This window comes from Cryptomeria japonica, chromosome 11 (genome assembly GCF_030272615.1).
Source record: "Cryptomeria japonica chromosome 11, Sugi_1.0, whole genome shotgun sequence".
NCBI classification, from domain to species: domain Eukaryota; kingdom Viridiplantae; phylum Streptophyta; class Pinopsida; order Cupressales; family Cupressaceae; genus Cryptomeria; species Cryptomeria japonica.
Window position 1 is genome coordinate 329707972 of NC_081415.1, and position 9228 is coordinate 329717199.

Consider the following 9228-nt stretch of genomic DNA (forward strand, 5'->3'; position numbering starts at 1 on the left):
GCAAAGAAAAATTAAACAAGACAAAAATCATATTACTATACAAAATGCAGTTAATGACAACAAATCAAATAGTGAAGACACTGAATCTAGCGATCAACTAGAAACATAAACCGATACACTTGTACATGGATATACAAAATCTCGATCCATATATGACATGCATGATAAAATAATTGAAATTGCACTTGCTCAAGGAAATCAACCACTAGGTATTTTCAAGGACAAATATGTTGAGGAAATGAACTCCCCGACTCTTTTCTTTGGGGATCCACGAGATCAAAACATAACAAACAAATTCACATATCAAAAAATTGCATAATGGGAGACGTTACACTCAAGTGGTGACTTTGCAAGTCACACTACAAATCTTTTCTTCAACGCAATTCGTATTATCATTGACAAAATTATGTCTAGTATATCAATACGAATTCACAAAGGACAATTAAGAGGACGTACTCTACTTGCAGAGGACGTTAAACACAAGCCGAACTTAGACAAAATATTAAAATCAAACATTGGATATATGGACTTTAAACATATTTGTATATCTTTAGACTATCTAAATCAAACTAAGAAAAACATATTTGCAATGATAAGACAACTCAGACCCCCAACCTACTTTTTGACATTCTCAAGCGCAAAGCATTTGTGGCAACCATTAATATCCACAATCACTACATTATATCAAAAACAACAAAAAACGAAATTCCAAGATGAACATGAACCTCATATTAACCATTTAATTTGAAACAATCATATTGCTTGCACCCGTTATTATAGACATAGAATCAATTGTCTAAAAAAACTACTAACAATTGATGACACAATTCTAGGACATGTCAATGATTTCTACTTTGTTACTGAATTCCAGAATAGATGAAATGAACATGATCATGAATTAATATGGATTAAAGATGCTCCCATTTATGGAAAATCAAACAACTCAAAAATTTGTTGACAAGTACATTACATGCAGTACAAAAATAGTTAATGAAAAACTAGCAAAACTACATCGATAGTATCATACTAGAAGTTGTAAAAAAAAACAAAAAAGGAAATTGTAGATATAATTTCCCCATCCCACCTATGTGAAACACAATAATAATTGAACAATTAGAATCAACTAATGATAGTAAACAAAATAATGCAAATAAGATCTCCAAATTTCTAGAACAAGAAAATTACGACGAAAAATTTATTTTTCATAATTTCTTAAATCTAATTAACATAGACGAACATAATCATATAAAAGCAATACAATCGACTATAACAAAATTAACGATATTTCTAAAAAAAGATCTTGCACATATTTGGAATAATAGTTTTGCAAAGAAAATACCAAAATTATGGCAAGCAAATATTGATGCACAATTTGTACTAAATGTGTATGTTGCAAAAACATATTGTTCATCATACTGACTAAAGTAGACAAATCTATGACAACAAGTTTTAGATGAATACGAAAGTAGCATGAAACCACAAAAATCTATGCCATACAAATGATTCATAGTCTAGGAAATACAATGCTAAACTTACAACAAATGTCTAGTCAACTTGCAGTACACATAATTCTATCACTACCCTTGAATTCAAGTTCATGACATTGTATATTTTTAAACACATCTACACCAAAAGAAAGTACATTTATATTAAAATTGAGATCACGACTAAACATTGAAGACGACGAGTCAACTGAAATAATGTGTGAATCACTTATAGATCGCTACATCACACGTCCAAAACAATTAAACAATGTTTGCCTAGCATAATTCGCTTCAAAATACGAAATCAGAAAAGGCAAAATAATAAAGCAAAAAAAAACCTTGTTGTAATAAGATTTGTCAAATACAATAAACACCTTGATCCTGAAAACTATTACAACAAAGAAACAAAAATAAGTAATAATGCAGACACATATAACCTCACTTCATACTTGTCATTCCTACAACAAAAATCTAACACAAGAAAATTTGACATTGGATTTCAAATTGTACAAAACCCAAACCTTTAAAAAAATATAGAATATTATAAGCTAAGACGAATGCTAAATAAAGAACAACAAGCAATTGTCAAGGATATTGCAATGAAAAAATATTGACAAAAACAAACCACTGTACCTTTTCCTCACTGGTGGTGCAGGAACAAGTAAAACCTTAACATCAAAAGTTATTTTACAAATGCTACTTCGTATATACAATTCATCCCCAAATTTAGATCCTCTCAAGCCAAAAGGACTAATTATGGCTTACACAAAAAAAATAACATACAATGTAGGAGGCACAACGATACATTTTGCATTGTTATTGCCATTTAACAAATCCACCATCACTCTACTTAGCAATGAAACAATAGATTATTTGCAAAAACATTTCAAACAATTACAAGTATAGCTTATAGATGAAGTGTCCTTAATAGGAACTCGTTTCTTATACTCTATCGACAATATAATAAGAGAAATAAAGCATAGCCCAACAAAGTTTTTTGGTGGCGTAGGCATAATTTTTTATGGAGAATTTTACCAAGCACGACCAATACAAGATAGTTACATTTTCGAATTACCAACTATCAACAACGAAAAACTCTCGTACACTTTTTGAGATAGATATGATGAAATGCTATGAATTGGAAACAACTATGTGACAAAAAAATTAACAGTTTATTTCAATTCTAAACAAAATACAAACTAATTCTCAAACCAATACTGAGATAGATTACATCAATAACACTTGCTTTAGAACACTCCCAAATGATCCCAAATTACCATATCTATTCTACACAAAGAAAAAAGTAGAACAACACAATTACAAAATGTTATCAATTCAACGTAGCGAACCAATAAGAATAAATGCAATAGATTAAATAGATGAAAATTATGGTAACATAACAATGTATCCAAAAAAAGTCTGCCAAAACAAATAGTATTAGAAATCGACATGTTAGTCGAATTATATGCAGGGGACTATGACATAAAAGATGGACTAGTCAATGGTGCTGATGGAATATTAAAAGCATATACCCAAACTGAATAAACATATATAATATGGATTCAATTCAATGACTTAAATATTGGACAAAATCAATCAACAAAATTAGGACACTTATACAACAAAAATGTTTCAAAACAGTGGGTACCAATACAACGAATTGTAAAGTCTCTATCACTACAAAAAAATCTAACAAAATTAACAATTCGAAAACAATTTCTATACAACTAGCAAGTACACAAACAATTCATAGATCACAAGGACTTACACTAGACAAACTTGTGTTTGATCCATCTAGAGTCAATAATCATGGACTAGTATACACAACACTTTCATGTGTTCGAGATATTCAATCAAAATGGGAAATCGCATTGACAAAAATATTACTTTAACTATCTTTTCGCTAAACACAAGAAACTTAAAATCACACATTGACGATATTACAACTAACTATGATTTGTTAGAAGCTGATATACTTTGTTTACAAGAAACTGACACACCCAACTTTCGCAATGCAAAAATATTGAATCAATTTCAAACTGCTACTATGTATCATACATATGGACTTCTCACATCAATTAATAAATATAAGAAATTAAACATTCACAACAATACTCTAAAAAAAAATTGAAATCTTAAAAACATAATTACTTATTGAAAACAATGAACTATCATTATTAAACTTGTAATCACCACCAAAGACAAATGTCTCTTCAATTATAGATATTCTTGAACAAGCACTAGATAACATTGATATAACTAAAAACATTCTAATACTTGGTGACCTAAATGTCAACATGCAAGAAAACAATTAAAAGACAAATCAATTAGAAGCATTCTTCTATAAAAAAAATATCCAATTCTTATTTGACAAAAATGATTTCTCACAGCAATCACTTATTGACCATTCATGGTCAAACATTAAGAAAAGAAATTACAAAATTGAAAAACAGATGCATATTGGAGTGATCATAATTGTATATGTATATTCCTTAGGTTATTGAAAAAAGAGGAGACAATCATTGTAAGTAACTATAACTTTCACCTTGCTTTTACACATCAATATTTCTTTACTTTTTATTTTTCTAAAATATTTAAACACTTATATTTACTTACTATTGCTCTATATCATAAATGAAGAGCAACAAAAGGATTGAATCCAACAAAAGCATCAACGAAACAGGGCAACTAAAGATGTAAGTCTTCTTAAACATTATCAACTGTACAATATTGCTAAAAATGTCAATATTCTATTCTATTGTTTCCTAGTTTCTGTCAATTTTGTTATGACAAAAAATAATTGTACTAAGTATCGATTCAAAATCATTTTGTCCGTTCAAAACAACTTTACCCTTATTAATTGATTGTCCGCTTCCTACTTGTTCCTTACTGTAATTTTCTATTGTCTATCGTAAAAATGCCTATATATTAATTTTTTTCATGTTATCTTTATCCTTCTTTAAACTTTCCACATATTCTCTTCTACAACACACAACTTAACTAGCAAAACCTTACTTTTGCATTACAAACCCAAACAAGAATTGATTGTCCGCTTCCTACTTGTTCCTTAATGTAACTTTCTATTGTTTACCGTAAAAATGCCCATATATCATTTTTTTTCATGTTATCTTTATCCTTCTTTAAACTTTCCACATATTCTCTTCTACGACACACAACTTAACTAGCAAAACCTTACTTTTGCATTACAAACCCAAACAAGAGACTCCAAAAACAATTTCTATTGAAGAATTAAATGCACACAAAATTGAAGATATCTTTGAAGGAGATGTAATTGTCACATATAGAACACACCTTGACAAAATTGTAATAACCCACTTTACTTAACCCAACAAAATTTGACCACTTTTTTTTTGTTTACTTTAATCATTTGTGTTTGATTCAATCACATACTCTGGACATCCATCCATTAGAATTAGGCATTCATCCATTCGGGATGAGCATCTAACCATACGGGTTAGGCATCTGTCCATACGGAGCAGGAGGTTTCATCTATCCAATACGGGATAGGCATCTACCCATATGGGGTAGGCATCTATCCAATTGGGATAGGAGGTGCTCTGACCAGAGACTTAGACTCATCGGGACCATTCGGGTCCAAAGTCACTCACTAAGTACTACACTCCTCTAATGTGAGTGCACCGAGGTCGCCATCCTTAGGAGAAATCAAATAACATAATACAAGCTTGAATTTCGCCTTAGAATTCGGCTTAAAGCCTCGGGAAGTCAAGCGAATCCATACGGAATTCCTTCCGAGTATGCATTGAATTACTTTTTCCTTTTTATTATACTTATCTTTCAAATTAGGATTCTTCTCAATCCTTCTTCTTACCAAAACCTAGACCGCATCCACGAACGCTTGAGTACTAGGGACAACTCCGTCCCTAGACTGCCTACATACCCGTTTTGGCACGAGATCAAGGCGTAAGGTATGTAGTTCTGTTTTCTACTCTATGGTTTGATGTAAAATGGTTAGTGGGTACGCAACCCTTTCTAGGGTCAATGTCCCAAACAGTTTCTCTGCGGTTGCTACCCATGGTGGTAGCACTTAAGCAAAGGCTCAAGATGGCCTATTGCTTGTGGCCTAAAACAACTAGATCCTAATACCTATCATAAGCGTCACCCTTGAACCAATTGTCAATCGCCAACAACTCTTCAAGATTAAATCAATTTCATAAAAGTGTTTCACTCAATCAACCCTAAAGGGGGTTTACTATGGTTTAACTCAGCAGATGTAAAATCATTTAAGGATTATCTTATTAGATTATCGATCCAAGGGGGATTACCCGCCCCTTGGATTTTAACTTCCAAGTGTCCCTTATTACTCCCCGACGATTTACAGGGATGATGCCACAGACGTTGTTGATGCAGATTTATTAGGCATTAAGTGCAGTAGTTCAACACGACGACATTACTCGTAAGCATGACCCAAAGGCATCGTAAATACCGAATGCTACTAAGTTTTGGTTTTCTGACTTCCTTTATTTAGTTTTCTAACTAAGAAGCTATGAAAAACATCATGCTTGAAACAATTATGAAATGAATGTACATAATTGGACATTGCAAAGTTTAATTAATTGAAATAACTACTTTGATGGCATTCATGTACCACTTGATAAAAATACTATCCTTCTACAACTAAACTATTTAATATTGAAATATAATTGCATGATAATGACAATTATGAACTCACATATTAAAACGTGTAACTTGCATGAAGATGATGAAAATTTAACTCGCTCATCAATAAATGCAATTAATGTATAAGAAATTCCCATGAAGCAAGGATAGTGTAAGTTACATGTAAGGTTAAGCAATGTTTTACTTCTACCATGAGAATAATCACTTATAGAGTCACTGGTTCAAAAATAGCAATTAGTTTAGACATTTGACAATTTTGGTTCAAATCATGAATTAATTGTTTCTGATGAATCTAAAATGCCAACTAAGTGACCCAATGAATCTTAAATAGATTAAAAGATTTTAATTATAAAATTTGATATAATTTAATTTACAATTATAAATTTACTAAAGATAAATTAATTGTAAATTTACTAAAGATAATTTAATTATGAATTTACCTAAGTTTAATTTTATTAAACTAAGATTTAAATTAAAAAGAAATTAACAAAATCCAATTGCCAAGAATTAAATTTATGTAGTGGCTTTTATAGCCAAGTGGGAGTGGGGGCCATGGGTCCCATCACCACTACGGCCCTGCGGGTTTAGGCCCGCAGTGATGAGGGGACAGCCGTGGTCCCCTCCACTCCCCTGCGGCCACTGTCGCAACAGTGACTGCAGGGTAGTGGAGGGCACCACTCCCCGACGGTAGTAATATCTCTGCCCTCTGCGTTGGCCCATTACTCTATGCAACAACAAAAAAAGACGAAATTTATTTTTCGGACTTCTTTGTACTGTTTTACATATTTTTCTTTGTATAAATTTTAATTATATATATATATATAAAATGTTATTATAAAAATAAGAATAAGAATTTAATCACAGGAATGAAATAAAATAGAGAAATTTGTTTCAGCAACATAACATATAACTAAATTATCACAAAGATAGGTAAATGTTGAAATTTTGATTTCACAGTGATCATATCCAACAATTTTGCCCTTATGTTGAGATAAACCAACTTTCTTTGAGAGATTCTCAGGAAATAAATATTCACAGAGGGAGGGTTTTCTGAAATAAATAAATAACAGAACAATAATGAGAAGAATTCATATTTGATATACTATTTCTCATAGCGAGATTTCTCAATACAAGTGATTTTATGCATAGAGAGAGAAATTATCTACAGAGATAAAAGAATTTGAGTTTTTCAAAAAAAGAATAGAGATGTTGAAAAGCATGATTTTTTTTTTTTTGTTTTGTTTTTGATTCAAGATCTTTTCCAGATTTAAAAAAAACCAGAAAAAACAGAATCTGATTTCTTTATTGTAAATAGATTAAATAAATAGATTAACAAATAAAAGAGAAATTTGCATTTGTATTTTAAAAAGAAGAAACTTTTATCAATGTATTTCTTTAATGAAAAATAGATTTCCTTTCTAATTAATCTATCTAACAATTAAGAAATGATTTCTTTCAGAAAGCTATATTCAACTAAAGAATCTAAGAGGGGATATTTCCTTTGAAAATATAAAAAATTTACATAAGGAATTAACAAATGCAAAGAGGGAACCTGGAGAAGCCTTTTGATGTCGAATCCTCTCTAAATCTTCAAGCCTAGCCTTCCTCGATCCTTCCTTGCAAGCTTGGAAGAATTTCTTCAAAACAACCTTAACTATTCGCCAAATGAAAATATGACTACTAAAAACAAACTATTTGAGAAAACTTTCTTCAAAGAATAACCAACTCCCTCTTTTGAAAACTTGCATACAATATATAGGAAAAATCTCTTAATTCCACTATCTAGAGAAATTAATTAAGAATGAGATTCTTTTTCCAATATTGGACCCATGCAAAATTGATTAATATCCTAGTGGGGGAGTTACATGCAAGGGAATTAAAGAATGAAGATTCCTCTAGAAGCTTCTAATTTCTCCTACAACATGTGCCATAATTGGGAATGGGAAAAAGAATAAATAAACAATGCCTATTTAAATTATATTCTCCAAGTGTGTATGTGGGTCCATTATTTATTCTTTTATAATATTTAGACAATCATTTTCAATAGCTCAACCAAAAAAATATAATAGAAATTGTATCAAATCAAAAGTGATAAAGGAGGGTTGTGACATCCTCCCCCCCTTAATTTGTGCATCATCCCGATGCACTTATTGAGTGTATCCAAAAGAGTCTATAGTTCATGATTAGTTTAAAACAAAAAAGGAAACAATTGTTGCATTTCCCTAGTATTTTCCCACGTGGCATTCTTTTCATCATACTGATTCCATTGTACTTTGCATTGATCAACATCTCTGTTGCGCAATTGGCACTGGCACCTCTCCAAAATTTTAAATAACTCTATCATTATTCCTCCCATTTCCTGGACCTGTGAAGCATCCCAATTCAAAATATGTTTCTCATCAGGTACATACTTTTTAAGAAGAGATACATGGAAGACATCATGGATTTTGCTCAACTGGGGAGGTAAGGCCAACCAGTATGCAACTAGATTAATCCTTTCCAATATTTCAAAAGGTCCAACATAACGAGGTGCAAGCTTGGTCTTTTTCCCAAAACTTATGGAACTCTTGTGTGGCCTAACCCTTAGGAAGACTTTTTCTCCCACCTCAAACTCCCTTGGTGTCTTGTTCTTGTCTGCATAACTTTTCTGCCTATCTGAGGCTTCCTTCAATCTTTGCCTAATTTCCTTAGTTTTCCTTTCCATTTCCTTCAACATATCTAGTCCAACAATTACTCTATCTTCAAGACTATCCCAACTCAAAGGTGTTCGACATGGCCTACCATACAATGCTTCAAAAGGTGCCATTCCCAAAGATGTTTGATATGTATTATTGTAAGCAAACTCTACCAGAGGTAGGTAATCTTCCCATTTCTTCTGTTGGTCCATGTAGTACATGCGAAGTAGGTCTTCCAAAATCTGATTTGTCCTCTCTGTTTGGCCGTCAGTTTCAGGATGGTATGCAGTACTAAAATATAGTTAAGTTCCCAGAGTTGATTGAAGAGTTATCCAAAACCTTGAAGTGAATCTAGCATCTCTATCTGATATGATTTTCTCTGGCATTCCATGCAGCCTAAATATTTCCTT